The sequence below is a fragment of the Panulirus ornatus genome, chromosome 41 (genome assembly GCF_036320965.1).
Source record: "Panulirus ornatus isolate Po-2019 chromosome 41, ASM3632096v1, whole genome shotgun sequence".
Classification (NCBI taxonomy): domain Eukaryota; kingdom Metazoa; phylum Arthropoda; class Malacostraca; order Decapoda; family Palinuridae; genus Panulirus; species Panulirus ornatus.
This window is the reverse complement of record NC_092264.1, coordinates 13,572,275-13,591,828: the sequence shown is the minus strand read 5'-3', so window position 1 is coordinate 13,591,828 and position 19,554 is coordinate 13,572,275. Positions and strand designations below refer to the sequence as shown.

The 19,554-nt window shown below is 44.7% G+C and overlaps 1 protein-coding gene across 1 annotated transcript in view; it reads left to right on the top strand.

Moving 5' to 3' along the window:
- The window catches only part of LOC139761682 (neurotrypsin-like), a 92,246-nt gene that overhangs the window by 14,813 nt on the left and 57,879 nt on the right, over positions 1-19,554 (top strand). The window contains exons 3-4 of the mRNA XM_071686012.1: positions 5,119-5,190; positions 16,466-16,604. The gene's annotated coding sequence lies outside the window, so the exon portion shown is untranslated. The remainder of the gene's footprint in view (positions 1-5,118; positions 5,191-16,465; positions 16,605-19,554) is intronic.

Genomic DNA, 19,554 nt, shown 5'->3' with positions numbered 1-19,554 from the left:
GCTGATGATACAGCGCTGGTGGCTGATTCATGTGAGAAACTGCAGAAGCTGGTGACTGAGTTTGGTAAAGTGTGTGGAAGAAGAAAGTTAAGAGTAAATGTGAATAAGAGCAAGGTTATTAGGTACAGTAGGGTTGAGGGTCAAGTCAATTGGGAGGTGAGTTTGAATGGAGAAAAACTGGAGGAAGTGAAGTGTTTTAGATATCTGGGAGTGGATCTGGCAGCGGATGGAACCATGGAAGCGGAAGTGGATCATAGGGTGGGGGAGGGGGCGAAAATTCTGGGGGCCTTGAAGAATGTGTGGAAGTCGAGAACATTATCTCGGAAAGCAAAAATGGGTATGTTTGAAGGAATAGTGGTTCCAACAATGTTGTATGGTTGCGAGGCGTGGGCTATGGATAGAGTTGTGCGCAGGAGGATGGATGTGCTGGAAATGAGATGCTTGAGGACAATGTGTGGTGTGAGGTGGTTTGATCGAGTGAGTAACGTAAGGGTAAGAGAGATGTGTGGAAATAAAAAGAGCATGGTTGAGAGAGCAGAAGAGGGTGTTTTGAAGTGGTTTGGGCACATGGAGAGGATGAGTGAGGAAAGATTGACCAAGAGGATATATGTGTCGGAGGTGGAGGGAACAAGGAGAAGAGGGAGACCAAATTGGAGGTGGAAAGATGGAGTGAAAAAGATTTTGTGTGATCGGGGCCTGAACATGCAGGAGGGTGAAAGGAGGGCAAGGAATAGAGTGAATTGGAGCGATGTGGTATACCGGGGTTGACGTGCTGTCAGTGGATTGAATCAAGGCATGTGAAGCGTCTGGGGTAAACCATGGAAAGCTGTGTAGGTATGTATATTTGCGTGTGTGGACGTATGTATATACATGTGTATGGGGGGGGGGGGTTAGGCCATTTCTTTCGTCTGTTTCCTTGCGCTACCTCGCAAACGCGGGAGACAGCGACAAAGTATAATAAATAAAATAAATATATATATATATATATATATATATATATATATATATATATATATATATATATATATATATATATATATATACATTTTAATTGGTTTGGGCACATGGAGAGAATGAGTGAGGAAAGATTGACCAAGAGGATATATGTGTCGGAGGTGGAGGGAACGAGGAGAAGAGGGAGACCAAATTGGAGGTGGAAAGATGGAGTGAAAAAGATTTTGTGTAATCGGGGCCTGAACATGCAGGAGGGTGAAAGGAGGGCAAGGAATAGAGTGAATTGGAGCGATGTGGTATACCGGGGTTGACGTGCTGTCAGTGGATTGAATCAAGGCATGTGAAGCGTCTGGGGTAAACCATGGAAAGCTGTGTAGTTATGTATATTTGCGTGTGTGGACGTATGTATATACATGTGTAAGGGGGGGGGTTGGGCCATTTCTTTCGTCTGTTTCCTTGCGCTACCTCGCAAACGCGGGAGACAGCGACAAAGTATAATAAAAATAAATATAAATATATATATATATATATATATATATATATATATATATATATATATATATATAAATATATATTTTTTTTTTTTTTTTTTCATACTATTCGTCATTTCCCGCGACAGCGAGGTAGCGTTAAGAACAGAGGACTGGGCCTTTGAGGGAATACCCTCACCTGGCCCCCTTCTCTGTTCCTTCTTTTGGAAAAAAAGAAAAAAAAAAAAAAAAAAGAGAGGGGAGGATTTCCAGCCCCCCGCTCCCTTCCCTTTTAGTCGCCTTCTACGACACGCAGGGAATACGTGGGAAGTATTCTTTCTCCCCTATCCCCAGGGATAATATATATATATATATATATATATATATATATATATATATATATATATTTTTTTTTTTTTTTTTTCTTTTTTTTGCTTTGTCGCTGTCTCCCGCGTGTGCGAGGTAGCGCAAGGAAACAGACGAAAGAAATGGCCCAACCCACCCACATACACATGTATATACATACGTCCACACACGCAAATATACATACCTACACAGCTTTCCATGGTTTACCCCAGACGCTTCACATGCCTTGATTCAATCCACTAACAGCACGTCAACCCCGGTATACCACATCGCTCCAATTCACTCTATTCCTTGCCCTCCTTTCACCCTCCTGCATGTTCAGGCCCCGATCACACAAAATCTTTTTCACTCCATCTTTCCACCTCCAATTTGGTCTCCCTCTTCTCCTCGTTCCCTCCACCTCCGACACATATATCCTCTTGGTCAATCTTTCCTCACTCATTCTCTCCATGTGCCCAAACCATTTCAAAACACCCTCTTCTGCTCTCTCAACCACGCTCTTTTTATTTCCACACATCTCTCTTACCCTTACGTTACTTACTCGATCAAACCACCTCACACCACACATTGTCCTCAAACATCTCATTTCCAGCACATCCATCCTCCTGCGCACAACTCTATACATAGCCCACGCCTCGCAACCATACAACATTGTTGGAACCACTATTCCTTCAAACATACCCATTTTTGCTTTCCGAGATAATGTTCTCGACTTCCACACATTCTTCAAGGCTCCCAGAATTTTCGCCCCCTCCCCTACCCTATGATCCACTTCCGCTTCCATGGTTCCATCCGCTGCCAGATCCACTCCCAGATATCTAAAACACTTCACTTCCTCCAGTTTTTCTCCATTCAAACTCACCTCCCAATTGACTTGACCCTCAACCCTACTGTACCTAATAACCTTGCTCTTATTCACATTTACTCTTAACTTTCTTCTTTCACACACTTTACCAAACTCAGTCACCAGCTTCTGCAGTTTCTCACATGAATCAGCCACCGGCGCTGTATCATCAGCGAACAACAACTGACTCACTTCCCAAGCTCTCTCATCCCAACAGACTTCATACTTGCCCCTCTTTCCAAAACTCTTGCATTCACCTCCCTAACCACCCCATCCATAAACAAATTAAACAACCATGGAGACATTACACACCCCTGCCGGAAACCTACATTCACTGAGAACCAATCACTTTCCTCTCTTCCTACACGTACACATGCCTTACATCCTCGATAAAAACTTTTCACTGCTTCTAACAACTTGCCTCCCACACCATACATTCTTAATACCTTCCACAGAGCATCTCTATCAACTCTATCATATGCCTTCTCCAGATCCATAAATGCTACATACAAATCCATTTGCTTTTCTAAGTATTTCTCACATACATTCTTCAAAGCAAACACCTGATCCACACATCCTCTAACACTTTTGAAACCACACTGCTCTTCCCCAATCTGATGCTCTGTACATGCCTTCACCCTCTAAATCAATATCCTCCCATATAATTTACCAGGAATACTCAACAAACTTATACCTCTGTAATTTGAGGACTCACTCTTATCCCCTTTGCCTTTGTACAATGGCACTATGCACGCATTCCGCCAATCCTCAGGCACCTCACCATGAGTCATACATACATTAAATAACCTTACCAACCAGTCAACAATACAGTCACCCCCTTTTTTAATAAATTCCACTGCAATACCATCCAAACCTGCTGCCTTGCCGGCTTTCATCTTCCGCAAAGCTTTCACTACCTCTTCTCTGTTTACCAAATCATTTTCCCTAACCCTCTCACTTTGCACACCACCTCGACCAAAACACCCTATATCTGCCACTCTATCATCAAACACATTCAACAAACCTTCAAAATACTCACTCCATCTCCTTCTCACATCACCACTACTTGTTATCACCTCCCCATTTGCGCCCTTCACTGAAGTTCCCATTTGCTCCCTTGTCTTACGCACCTTATTTACCTCCTTCCAGAACATCTTTTTATTCTCCCTAAAATTTAATGATACTCTCTCACCCCAACTCTCATTTGCCCTTTTTTTCACCTCTTGCACCTTTCTCTTGACCTCCTGTCTCTTTCTTTTATACATCTCCCACTCAATTGCATTTTTTCCCTGCAAAAATCGTCCAAATGCCTCTCTCTTCTCTTTCACTAATACTCTTACTTCTTCATCCCACCACTCACTACCCTTTCTAATCAACCCACCTCCCACTCTTCTCATGCCGCAAGCATCTTTTGCGCAATCCATCACTGATTCCCTAAATACATCCCATTCCTCCCCCACTCCCCTTACTTCCATTGTTCTCACCTTTTTCCATTCTGTACTCAGTCTCTCCTGGTACTTCCTCACACAGGTCTCCTTCTCAAGCTCACTTACTCTCACCACCCTCTTCACCCCAACATTCACTCTATATATATATATATATATATATATATATATATATATATATATATATATATATATATATATATATATATATCTTTTCAAACCAGGTATTCCCAATCACCAGTCCTTTTTCAGCACATAAATCTACAAGCTCTTCACCATTACCATTTACAACACTGAACACCCCTTGTATACCAATTATTCCTTCAATAGACACATTACTCACCTCTGCATTCAAATCACCCATCACTATAACCTGGTCTCGCGCATCAAAACAACTAACACACTCACTCAGCTGCTCCCAAAACACTTGCCTCTCTTGATCTTTCTTCTCATGCCCAGGTGCATATGCACCAATAATCACCCATCTCTCTCCAACCACTTTCAGTTTCACCCATATCAGTCTAGAGTTTCCTTTCTTACACTCTATCACATACTCCCACCACTCCTGTTTAAGGAGAAGTGCTACTCCTTCCCTTGCTCTTGTCCTCTCAATAACCCCTGACTTTACTCCCAAGACATTCCCAAACCACTCTTCCCCTTTACCCTTGAGCTTCGTTTCACTTAGAGCTAAAGCGCCCAGGTTCCTTTCCTCAAACATACTATCTATCTCTCCTTTTTTCTCATCTTGGTTACATCCACACACATTTAGACACCCCAATCGGAGCCTTCGAGGAGGATTGAGCAGTCCCCGCGAGAGTCATTCTGTTTCCTCTTTTAGAAAATTAAAATACAAGGAGAAAATCATTCCTCTGCTGTTCCCTGGCGCTACCTCGCTGACGTAGGAAACAGAGATTAAGTATAATATATATCAAATTACTGACGAGCATTTGGAGTGGCAGAATCATTTAGTAATTACTTATAGTCTGGTAATATATATATTTTTTTCGGTAATGATAAATGTTTTCATGTCTACCCGCAGGAGGAAGGAGGCAAGAGGGTGGGGCAGCTGCGCCTGGCTGGCGGCGCAGGACCTCACGAAGGCAACATCCAGGTAAGTCAAGGCCAGTAAGCAGACACTGGCTGCCTAGCGGAACGCGCCGTGAGTTGGACGCTATAATGTTCCCCCATGCCTTCGAGAACACCAAGGATAGGCACACACTGGGCAGTCATAATACATGACACTCATGGGCAAAACCCGAGGCATGTCGTCCCGTCAATATAAAATGCCTTAATGTCGCTCCTCAAAAATGCGCGACGCATCGAAGCGAGTTATTTACAGTGGAATGATTTTTCGCACAGTTGCCAGAATATTCCGGCCTTTTATCGCAGTTTGTATTGAGGTGATCACTTCTTCAGGAACTATAGCTGTCTATAAATGAGCTTTAATTTAGAGCCATAAGACATTCAGGACTCTCTCTCTCTCTTAAATATATATTTCACTTTTTTTTTTGTTATGCTTAGTCGTTGTCTCCCGCATTAGCGAGGTAGCGCAAGGAAATAGACGAAAGAATGGCCCAACCCACCCCACATACACATGTATATACACACACGTCCACACACGCACAGATACATACGTATACATTTCAACGTGTACATACATATATTCCTATGAGTCCACGGGGAAAATGAAACACGAAAAGTTCCCAAGTGCACTTTCGTGTAATAATCACATCATCAGGGGAGACACAAGAGAGAAATATAACAGTCAGTTGATATACATCGAAGAGAACTTTTCTTGTTTCATTTTCCCCGTGGACTCATAGGAATATCTTGATCACGCGCAAAATTGTGATCCTATCCAATATATATATATATATATATATATATATATATATATATATATATATATATATATATATATATATATATATATATACACTTACATACTATTCGCCATTTCCCGCGATAGCGAGGTAGCGTTAAGAACAGAGGACTGGGCCTTAGAGGGAAAATCCTCACCTGGCCCCCTTCTCTGTTCCTTCTTTTGGAAAATCAAAAAAAAACGAGAGGGGAGGATTTCCAGCCCCCCGCTCCCTCCCCTTTTAGTCGCCTTCTACGACACGCAGGGAATACGTGGGAAGTATTCTTAATATCCTATCCCCATGGATAATATATATATATATATATATATATATATATATATATATATATATATATATATATATTATCCCTGGGGATAGGGGATTAAGAATACTTCCCACGTATTCCCTGCGTGTCGTAGAAGGCGACTAAAAGGGGAGGGAGCGGGGGGCTGGAAATCCTCCCCTCTCGTTTTTTTTTTTAAATTTTCCAAAAGAAGGAACAGAGGGGGCCAGGTGAGGATATTCAAAAAAAGGCCCAGTCCTCTGTTCCTAACGCTACCTCGCTAACGCGGGAAATGGCGAATAGTTTAAAAGAAAGAAAGAAATATATATATATGTATATATATATATATATATATATATATATATATATATATATATATATATATATATATACATATATATATATATACACACAACAAAGTGACTGGGTCAGCTCAAAGGGGGTCTCTTTTGAGAGAGATATATGCATATGAATTTTCTAGTTGGCATCTCAGAGTATAATCATAGTGAGTATAGGTAAAATGACATCATGGCTAGGCTGCTGGATGGTCCGAGCAGTAGGAAAGGAGTGTCCAAGACTGTTGACCAACCGTTTAACAGGTATAGCCAGAGTTTATGATACACTGTTGTCCTCTGATGAATTAACATGTTCTCGCGAGACTGAATGAACCACAGGGTATTTTGGAATGATATATAGTTTGTACTGCCAAAGCCTTATATATATATATATATATATATATATATATATATATATATATATATATATATATATATATATATATATTTTTTTTTTTTTTTTTAAACTATTCGCCATTTCCCGCATTAGCGAGGTAGCATTAAGAACAGAGGACTGGGCCTTTGAGGGAATACCCTCACCTGGCCCAATTCTCTGTTCCTTCTTTTGGAAAATCAAAAAAAAAAAAAAAAAAAAAACGAGAGGGGAGGATTTCCAGCCCCCCGCTCCCTCCCCTTTTAGTCGCCTTCTACGACACGCAGGGAATACGTGGGAAGTATTCTTAATCCCCTATCCCCTATATATAAATAATTGTTTTTATTATATTTTGTAGCCGTTTCATGCGTTAGCGTGGTAGCGCAAGCAAACAGACGAAAAGAATGGCCCAACCCACCCACATACCCATGTATATACATAAACGCCCACACACGCACATATACATGCCTATATATTTCAACGTATATATACATATACATACACAGATATATACATATATACACATGCACATATTCATACATGCTGCCTTCATCCATTCTCGCCGCCACCCCGCCACGCATGAAATGATACCCCCCCCTCCTCCCATGTGTGCGCGAGGTAGCGCTAGGAAAAGACAACAAAGGCCACATTCGTTCACACTCAGTCTCTAGCTGTCATGTACAATGCACCGAAACCACAGCTCCCTTTCCACATCCAGGCCCCACAGACCTTTCCATGGTTTACCCCAGACGCTTCACATGCCCTAGTTCAATCCAATGACAGCAAGTCGTCCCCGGTATACCACATCGTTCCAATTCACTCTATTTCCTGCACGCCTTTCACCCTCCTGTGTGTTCAGGCCCCGATAGCTCAAAATCTTTTTCACTCCATCCTTCCACCTCCAGTTTGGTCTCCCACTTGTCCTCGTTCCCTCCACCCCTGACACATATATCCTCTTTGTCAATCTTTCCTCACTCATTCTTTCCATGCGACCAAATTATTTCAATACAACCAATTCTGCTCTCTTAACCACACTCTTTTAATTACCACACATCTCTCTTACCCTTTAATTAGTTACTTGATCAAACCACATCACACCATATATTATTGTCTTCAAGCATCTCATTTCCAACACATCCACCCTCCTACGCACAATCCTATCTATCACCCATGCCTCACAACCATATAACACTATTGGAACCACTATTCCTTCAAACATACCCATTTTTGCTTTCCGAGATAACGTTCTCGCCTTCCACACATTCTTCAACGCTCCCAGAACTTTCGCTCCCTCCCCCACCCTGTGACTCACTTCCGCTTCCATGGTTCCATCCGCTGCCAGATCCACTCCCAGATATCTAAAACACTTCACTTCCTCCAGTTTTTCTTCATTCAAACTTACCTCCCAATTTACTTGTCCCTCAACCCTACTGAACCTAATAGCCTTGCTCTTATTTACATTTACTCTCAGCTTTCTTCTTTCACACACTTTACCAGACACCAACTTCTGCAGTTTCTCACCCGAATCAGCCACCAGCGAACAACAACTGACTCACTTCCCAAGCCCTCTCATCCACAACAGACTGCATACTTGCCCCTCTCTCCAAAACTCTTGCATACACCTACCTAACAGCCCCATCCATAAACAAATTAAACAACCATGGAGACATCACGCACCCCTGCCGCAAACCTACATTCACTTGGAACCAATCACTTTCCTCTCTTCCTACTCGTACACATGCCTTACATCCTCGATAAAAGCTTCTCACTGCTTCTAGCAACTTACCTCCCAAACCATATACTCTTAATACCTTCCACAGAGCATCTCTATCATATGTTTTCTCCAGATCCATAAATGCTACATACAAATCCGTCTGCTGATCCATAAATGCTACATACAAATCCGTCTGCTTTTCTAAGTATTTCTCACATACATTCTTCAAAGCAAACACCTGATCCACACATCCTCTACCACTTCTGAAACCATACTGCTCTTCCCCAATCTGATACTCTGTACATGCCTTCACCCTCTCAATCAATACCCTCCCATATAATTTCCCAGGAATACTCAACAATCTTATACCTCTGTAATTTGAATACTCACCTTTATCCCCTTTGCGTTTCTGCAATGGCACTATACATGCATTCCGCCAATTCTCAGGCACTTTACCATGAGCCATACATATAATGAATATCCTCACCAACCAGTCAACAACACAGTCACCCCCTTTTTTGATAAATTCCACAGCAATACCATCCGCCATGCCGGCTTTCATCTTCCGCAAATAGTTCACTACCTCTTCTCTGTTTACCAAATCATTGACACACCACCTCGACCAAAACACCCTGTATCTCCCACTCTATCAGCAAAGACATTCAACAAACCTTCAAAATACTCACTCCCTCTCCCTCTCTCTTCACCACCACTTGTTATTACCTCCCCATTAGCCCCCTTCACTGAAGTTCCCATTTGCTCCCTTGTCTTACGCACTTTATTTACCTCCTTCCAAAACATCTTTTTATTCTCCCTAAAATTTAATGATACTCTCTCACCCCAACTCTCATTTGCCCTCTTTTTCACCTCTTGCACCTTTCTCTTGACCTCCTGCCTCTTTCTTTTATACATCTCCCAGTCATTTGCACTATTTCCCTGCAAAAATCGTCCAAATGCCTCTCTCTTCTCTTTCACTATTAATCATGCTTCTTCATCCCAACACTCACTACCCTTTCTAATCTGACCACCTCGCACCTTTCTCATGCCACAGGTATCTTTTGCGTGTGTGTGTGTGTGTGTGTGTGTGTGTGTGTGTGTGTCCTCATTACTTTGATGACTGCGAGTTTTCGTCCAAACTGTAGATTACCGACACGGGTGAACAAGGCCCAAACACAACAGGCAACTCTGTCAGCCAGACATACACTCGTGTCTTCACACATTCACGAAGGCAAGTCATGAGAAAGTTATTAATAATTTCCCGTCTTTGAATCATTATTATTTACGTCCCTTTCGCCGTCCTTCAGCCTAGCTTCGATCACGCTGGCTGATCCAGTGGCCGGACACCGTCCACACAAACCCTTTCCTCAATTATGTGACACCTTCCACCCCTGCACGGCTCTGTCCCTCCCATTCCCTACCTCCTATGGAACCGACCCTTCTCCTCCTCCCTCTTCCCTCTTCTTTCCCACAGCACCCTCCTCTTTCCTACACGACCCTCCTCCCTCTTCCCTCTTCCTACCCACAGCGCCCTCCTCTTTCCTACACGACCCTCCTCCCTCTTCCTACCCACAGCACCCTCCTCTTTCCTACACGACCCTCCTCCCTCTTCCCTCTTTCTACCCACAGCACACTCCTCTTCCCTACACGACCCTCCTCCCTCTTCCTACCCACAGCACCCTCCTCTTCCCTACACGACCCTCCTCCCTCTTCCTACCCACAGCACCCTCCTCTTCCCTACACGACCCTCCTCCCTCTTCCTACCCACAGCACTGCTCCTTTCCCTCTACCCTAACCCCCGGCACAGCCCTCCTCCCTCTCCCACACCCCATCTCCTGCATGGCCATCAACCCACACCCCTTGCATAGCCCTCTTTATACAGAACATCCCCCACCCCCTCGCGCCCAACCCTCCCCAGCCCACACTACAAGAGCTACCCTCCCTCTCCCCAGCCATTTCCACCCCCCCTCCACAACCTCATCTCCCTAGACCCCCAACCCTATGCACGGCACCTCTCTTTCCCCCCCACACACCCCTCAAACCCTACACTATGCACTGCCCTACCCTGCACTTAACCCCTCACCCAACCAACTGCTGGACCCTCTTTGCTCGGGACACCCCCAACCCCCCCTTCCCTCCCTCAATGTCCCTCTCCTCCCCAACCACATCAACAGAACTGTCCTTCCCTCCCCAGAGACCCCCATCAACAAAACTGTCCTTCCCTCCCAAGAAACGACCCCATCAACAGAAGTGTTCTTCCCTCCCCCAGAGACCACATCAACAGAACAGTCCTTCCCTCCCCCAGAGACCCTCATCAACAGAACAGTCCTTCCCTCCCCCAGAGACCCCCATCAACAGAACAGTCCTTCCCTCCCCCAGAGACCCCCATCAACAGAACAGTCCTTCCCTCCCCCAGAGACCTCATCAACAGAACTGTCCTTCCCTCCCCCAGAGACCACATCAACAGAACAGTCCTTCCCTCCCCCAGAGACCCCATCAACAGAACAATCCTTCCCTCCCCCAGAGACCCCCATCAACAGAACAGTCCTTCCCTCCCCAGAGACCCCATCAACAGAACTGTCCTTCCCTCCCCCAGAGACCCCATCAACAGAACAGTCCTTCCCTCCCCCAGAGACCCCATCAACAGAAAAGTCCTTCCCTCCCCCAGAGACCCCATCAACAGAACAGTCCTTCCCTCCCCCAGAGACCCCATCAACAGAACAGTCCTTCCCTCCCCCAGAGACCCCATCAACAGAACAGTCCTTCCCTCCCCCAGAGACCCCATCAACAGAACTGTCCTTCCCTCCCCCAGAGACCCCATCAACAGAACAGTCCTTCCCTCCCCCAGAGACCCCATCAACAGAACAGTCCTTCCCTCCCCCAGAGACCCCATCAACAGAACAGTCCTTCCCTCCCCCAGAGACCCCATCAACAGAACAGTCCTTTCCCTCCCCCAGAGACCCCATCAACAGAACAGTCCTTCCCTCCCCCAGAGACCCCATCAACAGAACAGTCCTTCCCTCCCCCAGAGACCCCATCAACAGAACAGTCCTTTCCCTCCCCCAGAGACCCCCATCAACAGAACTGTCCTTCCCTCCCCCAGAGACCCCATCAACAGAACAGTCCTTCCCTCCCCCAGAGACCCCATCAACAGAACAGTCCTTCCCTCCCCAGAGACCCCATCAACAGAACAGTCTTTCCCTCCCCCAGAGACCCCCATCAACAGAACAGTCCTTCCCTCCCCCAGAGACCCCATCAACAGAACAGTCCTTCCCTCCCCCAGAGACCCTCATCAAGAGAACAGTCCTTCCCTCCCCCAGAGACCACATCAACAGAACAGTCCTTCCCTCCCCCAGAGACCCCATCAACAGAACAGTCCTTCCCTCCCCCAGAGACCCCATCAACAAAACTGTCCTTCCCTCCCCCAGAGACCCCATCAACAGAACAGTCCTTCCCTCCCCCAGAGACCCCATCAACAGAACAGTCCTTCCCTCCCCCAGAGACCCCATCAACAGAACAGTCCTTCCCTCCCCCAGAGACCCCATCAACAGAACAGTCTTTCCCTCCCCCAGAGACCCCCATCAACAGAACAGTCCTTCCCTCCCCCAGAGACCCCATCAACAGAACAGTCCTTCCCTCCCCCAGAGACCCCCATCAACAGAACAGTCCTTCCCTCCCCCCAGAGACCCCATCAACAGAACAGTCCTTCCCTCCCCCAGAGACCCCATCAACAGAACAGTCCTTCCCTCCCCCAGAGACCCCATCAACAGAACAGTCCTTCCCTCCCCCAGAGACCCTCTCAAGAGAACAGTCCTTCCCTCCCCCAGAGACGACCCCACCCTCTACCCGACCCTCATCCACCTCCCCACACACACCCCATGCAAGACCTTCCTCCTCTCTACCAAACCCCACCCACTACAGCCCCTCCACGACCTCCACCCTAGAGATGCCCTCTCCTCTTCCCATGACCCCACCACACATCCCCCCCTCTCACCTCTTCCCCATACGATACTCCTCCTCTCGAAACACCCACCCACAGCAGACCATCCCCTCCCGCTATCCCCCAGAATCAACCTCCTCACCCCATAACCCGTGCCCAGAGGTGGCTTGTTCCACCTGTCACAGCTGTGGTACAGTCGTTTGGCCAGTCATTACGCTTGGCGCAGACCACCACCACCATCAGCCGTGGGGGGGTCTATGCTGGCTGGTTTCGGTCCATTAAACGTATATACACGACAAAAGTATCCTTTTCCCGGAGGGACTCTACATGAAAAGCGATCTTAGTGTGCTATTGAGCCCTATCCAACAGTCACTGATTTCGGTCAAAGATACATATTTTATTTTATTTATTTATTTTGTTTTGTCGCTGTCTCCCGCGTTAGCGATGTAGCGCAAGGAAACAGACGAAAGAAATGGCCCAACCCGCCCACATACACATGCATATACATACACGTCCACACACGCAAATATACATACCTATACATCTCAATGTACACATATATATACACACACAGACATATACATATATACACATGTACATAATTCATACTGTCTGCCTTTATTTGTTCCCATCGCCACCTCGCCACACATGGAATAATACATATATATATATATATATATATATGAGGGAATAATTGGTATGCATGGGGTGTTCAGTGTTGTAAATGGAAATGGTGAAGAGCTTGTAGATTTATGTGCTGAAAAAGGACTGATGATTGGGAATACCTGGTTTAAAAAGCGAGATATACATAAGTATACTTATGTAAGTAGGAGAGATGGCCAGAGAGCGTTATTGGATTACGTGTTAATTGACAGGCGTGCGAAAGAGAGACTTTTGGATGTTAATGTGCTGAGAGGTGCTACTGGAGGGATGTCTGATCATTATCTTGTGGAGGCTAAGGTGAAGATTAGTGTGGGTTTTCAGAAAAGAGGAGTGAATGTTGGGGTGAAGAAGGTGGTGAGAGTAAGTGAGCTTGGGAAGGAGACCTGTGTGGGGAAGTACCAGGAGAGACTGTGTACAGAATGGAAAAAGGTGAGAACAATGGAAGTAAGGGGAGTGGGGGAGGAATGGGATGTATTTAGGGAATCAGTGATGGATTGCGCAAAAGATGCTTGTGGCATGAGAAGAGTGGGAGGTGGGCTGTTTAGAAAGGGTAGTGAGTGGTGGGATGAAGAAGTAAGAGTATTAGTGAAAGAGAAGAGAGAGGCATTTGGACGATTTTTGCAGGAAAAAAATGCAATTGAGTGGGAGAAGTATAAAAGAAAGAGACAGGAGGTCAAGAGAAAGGTGCAAGAGGTGAAAAAAAGGGCAAATGAGAGTTGGGGTGAGAGACTATCAGTAAATTTTAGGGAGGATAAAAAGATGTTCTGGAAGGAGGTAAATAGGGTGCGTAAGACAAGGGAGCAAATGGGAACTTCAGTGAAGGGCGTAAATGGGGAGGTGATAACAAGTAGCGGTGATGTGAGAAGGAGATGGAATGAGTATTTTGAAGGTTTGTTGAATGTGTCTGATGACAGAGTGGCAGATATAGGGTGTTTTGGTCGAGGTGGTGTGCAAAGTGAGAGGGTTAGGGAAAATGATTTGGTAAACAGAGAAGAGGTAGTAAAAGCTTTGCGGAAGATGAAAGCCGGCAAGGCAGCAGGTTTGGATGGTATTGCAGTGGAATTTATTAAAAAAGGGGGTGACTGTATTGTTGACTGGTTGGTAAGGTTATTTAATGTATGTATGACTCATGGTGAGGTGCCTGAGGATTGGCGGAATGCGTGCATAGTGCCATTGTACAAAGGCAAAGGGGATAAGAGTGAGTGCTCAAATTACAGAGGTATAAGTTTGTTGAGTATTCCTGGTAAATTATATGGGAGGGTATTGATTGAGAGGGTGAAGGCATGTACAGAGCATCAGATTGGGGAAGAGCAGTGCGGTTTCAGAAGTGGTAGAGGATGTGTGGATCAGGTGTTTGCTTTGAAGAATGTATGTGAGAAATACTTAGAAAAGCAAATGGATTTGTATGTAGCATTTATGGATCTGGAGAAGGCATATGATAGAGTTGATAGAGATGCTCTGTGGAAGGTATTAAGAATATATGGTGTGGGAGGCAAGTTGTTAGAAGCAGTGAAAAGTTTTTATCGAGGATGTAAGGCATGTGTACGTGTAGGAAGAGAGGAAAGTGATTGGTTCTCAGTGAATGTAGGTTTGCGGCAGGGATGTGTGATGTCTCCATGGTTGTTTAATTTGTTTATGGATGGGGTTGTAAGGGAGGTAAATGCAAGAGTCCTGGAAAGAGGGGCAAGTATGAAGTCTGTTGGGGATGAGAGAGCTTGGGAAGTGAGTCAGTTGTTGTTCGCTGATGATACATTGCTGGTGGCTGATTCATGTGAGAAACTGCAGAAGCTGGTGACTGAGTTTGGTAAAGTGTGTGGAAGAAGAAAGTTGAGAGTAAATGTGAATAAGAGCAAGGTTATTAGGTACAGTAGGGGTGAGGGTCAAGTCAATTGGGAGGTGAGTTTGAATGGAGAAAAACTGGAGGAAGTGAAGTGTTTTAGATATCTGGGAGTGGATCTGTCAGCGGATGGAACCATGGAAGCGGAAGTGGATCATAGGGTGGGGGAGGGGGCGAAAATTTTGGGAGCCTTGAAATATGTGTGGAAGTCGAGAACATTATCTCGGAAAGCAAAAATGGGTATGTTTGAGGGAATAGTGGTTCCAACAATGTTGTATGGTTGCGAGGCGTGGGCTATGGATAGAGATGTGCGCAGGAGGATGGATGTGCTGGAAATGAGATGTTTGAGGACAATGTGTGGTGTGAGGTGGTTTGATCGAGTAAGTAACGTAAGGGTGAGAGAGATGTGTGGAAATAAAAAGAGCGTGGTTGAGAGAGCAGAAGAGGGTGTTTTGAAATGGTTTGGGCACATGGAGAGAATGAGTGAGGAGAGATTGACCAAGAGGATATATGTGTCGGAGGTGGAGGGAACGAGGAAAAGAGGGAGACCAAATTGGAGGTGGAAAGATGGAGTGAAAAAGATTTTGTGTGATCGGGGCCTGAACATGCAGGAGGGTGAAAGGAGGGCAAGAAATAGAGTGAATTGGAGTCATGTGGTATACAGGGGTTGACGTGCTGTCAGTGGATTGAAGCAAGGCATGTGAAGCGTCTGGGGTAAACCATGGAAAGCTGTGTAGGTATGTATATTTGCGTGTGTGGACGAGTGTATGTACATGTGTATGGGGGGGGGGGGGGGGTTGGGCCATTTCTTTCGTCTGTTTCCTTGCGCTACCTCGCAAACGCGGGAGACAGCGACAAAGTATAAAAAAAAAAAAAAAAAATATATATATATATATATATATATATATATATATATATATATATATATATATATATATATATATATATATATATATATATATCATCCCTGGGGATAGGGGATTAAGAATACTTCCCACGTATTCCCTGCGTGTCGTAGAAGGCGACTAAAAGGAGAGGGAGCGGGGGGCTGGAAATCCTCCCCTCTCGTTTTTTTTTTTTTTTTAATTTTCCAAAAGAAGGAACAGAGGGGGCCAGGTGAGGATATTCCGAAAAAGGCCCAGTCCTCTGTTCTTAACGCTACCTCGCTAATGCGGGAAATGGCGAATAGTTTGAAAAAAAAAAAATATATATATATATATATATATATATATGTATATATATATATATATATATATATATATATATATATATATATATATATATATATATACAGACGAGCACATCAGTGCTCCGCTATGACTGCTACTGTTGTGGTGTGTTGAGGGTAATGCATTCCCACCCTGTCCCTTCCCCACGTACAGGTGGAGGTGGACGGTGTCTGGGGCTTTGTGTGTGACGACGATTTCGGCTTCCGGGAAGCGGACGTAGTCTGTCGGGATCTGGGTTACGAACGAGCCGAGACCTTCACGCGAAACAATCACTTCGGAAATAATTCACCAGGTTTGTTGTAGTTAATTATAACCTATCTATCTACCTATCTATCTATCTATCTACCTATCTATCTATCTATCTATCTATCTATCTATCTATCTATCTATCTATCTATATATATATATATATATATATATATATATATATATATATATATATATATATATATATATATATATATATTTTATTATTATTATACTTTGTCGCTGTCTCCCGCGTTTGCGAGGTAGCGCAAGGAAACAGACGAAAGAAATGGCCCAACCCCCCCCCCCCCCATACACATGTATATACATACGTCCACACACGCAAATATACATACCTACACAGCTTTCCATGGTTTACCCCAGACGCTTCACATGCCTTGATTCAATCCACTGACAGCACGTCAACCCCGGTATACCACATCGCTCCAATTCACTCTATTCCTTGCCCTCCTTTCACCCTCCTGCATGTTCAGGCCCCGATCACACAAAATCTTTTTCACTCCATCTTTCCACCTCCAATTTGGTCTCCCTCTTCTCCTCGTTCCCTCCACCTCCGACACATATATCCTCTTGGTCAATCTTTCCTCACTCATCCTCTCCATGTGCCCAAACCACTTCAAAACACCCTCTTCTGCTCTCTCAACCACGCTCTTTTTATTTCCACACATCTCTCTTACCCTTACGTTACTCACTCGATCAAACCACCTCACACCACACATTGTCCTCAAACATCTCATTTCCAGCACATCCATCCTCTGCGCACAACTCTATCCATAGCCCACGCCTCGCAACCATACAACATTGTTGGAACCACTATTCCTTCAAACATACCCATTTTTGCTTTCCGAGATAATGTTCTCGACTTCCACACATTCTTCAAGGCCCCCAGGATTTTCGCCCCCTCCCCCACCCTATGATCCACTTCCGCTTCCATGGTTCCATCCGCTGCCAGATCCACTCCCAGATATCTAAAACACTTCACTTCCTCCAGTTTTTCTCCATTCAAACTCACCTCCCAATTGACTTGACCCTCAACCCTACTGTACCTAATAACCTTGCTCTTATTCACATTTACTCTTAACTTTCTTCTTCCACACACTTTTCCAAACTCAGTCACCAGCTTCTGCAGTTTCTCACATGAATCAGCCACCAGCGCTGTATCATCAGCGAACAACAACTGACTCACTTCCCAAGCTCTCTCATCCCCAACAGACTTCATACTTGCCCCTCTTTCCAAAACTCTTGCATTTACCTCCCTAACAACCCCATCCATAAACAAATTAAACAACCATGGAGACATCACACACCCCTGCCGCAAACCTACATTCACTGAGAACCAATCACTTTCCTCTCTTCCTACACGTACACATGCCTTACATCCTCGATAAAAACTTTTCACTGCTTCTAACAACTTTCCTCCCACACCATATATTCTTAATACCTTCCACAGAGCATCTCTATCAACTCTATCATATGCCTTCTCCAGATCCATAAATGCTACATACAAATCCATTTGCTTTTCTAAGTATTTCTCACATACATTCTTCAAAGCAAACACCTGATCCACACATCCTCTACCACTTCTGAAACCACACTGCTCTTCCCCAATCTGATGCTCTGTACATGCCTTCACCCTCTCAATCAATACCCTCCCATATAATTTACCAGGAATACTCAACAAACTTATACCTCTGTAATTTGAGCACTCACTTTTATCCCCTTTGCCTTTGTACAATGGCACTATGCACGCATTCCGCCAATCCTCAGGCACCTCACCATGAGTCATACATACATTAAATAACCTTACCAACCAGTCAACAATACAGTCACCCCCTTTTTTAATAAATTCCACTGCAATACCATCCAAACCTGCTGCCTTGCCGGCTTTCATCTTCCGCAAAGCTTTCACTACCTCTTCTCTGTTTACCAAATCATTTTCCCTAACCCTCTCACTTCGCACACCACCTCGACCAAAACACCCTATATCTGCCACTCTATCATCAAACACATTCAACAAACCTTCAAAATACTCACTCCATCTCCTTCTCACATCACCACTACTTGTTATCACCTCCCCATTTGCGCCCTTCACTGAAGTTCCCATTTGCTCCCTTGTCTTACGCACTTTATTTACCTCCTTCCAGAACATCTTTTTATTCTCCCTAAAATTTAATGATACTCTCTCACCCCAACTCTCATTTGCCCTTTTTTTCACCTCTTGCACCTTTCTCTTGACCTCCTGTCTCTTTCTTTTATACATCTCCCACTCAATTGCATTTTTTCCCTGCAAAAATCGTCCAAATGCCTCTCTCTTCTCTTTCACTAATACTCTTACTTCTTCATCCCACCACTCACTACCCTTTCTAATCAACCCACCTCCCACTCTTCTCATGCCACAAGCATCTTTTGCGCAATCCATCACTGATTCCCTAAATACATCCCATTCCTCCCCCACTCCCCTTACTTCCATTGTTCTCACCTTTTTCCATTCTGTACTCAGTCTCTCCTGGTACTTCCTCACACAGGTCTCCTTCTCAAGCTCACTTACTCTCACCACCCTCTTCACCCCAACATTCACTCTTCTTTTCTGAAAACCCATACAAATCTTCACCTTAGCCTCCACAAGATAATGATCAGACATCCCTCCAGTTGCACCTCTCAGCACATTAACATCCAAAAGTCTCTCTTTCGCACGCCTGTCAATTAACACGTAATCCAATAACGCTCTCTGGCCATCTCTCCTACTTACATAAGTATACTTATGTATATCTCGCTTTTTAAACCAGGTATTCCCAATCATCAGTCCTTTTTCAGCACATAAATCTACAAGCTCTTCACCATATATATATATATATATATATATATGTATTTTTTTTTCCATAGGAAGGAACAGAGAAGGGGGCCAGGTGAGGATATTCCCTCAGAGGCCCAGTCCTCTGTTCTTAACGCTACCTCGCTGAGGCGGGAAATGGCGA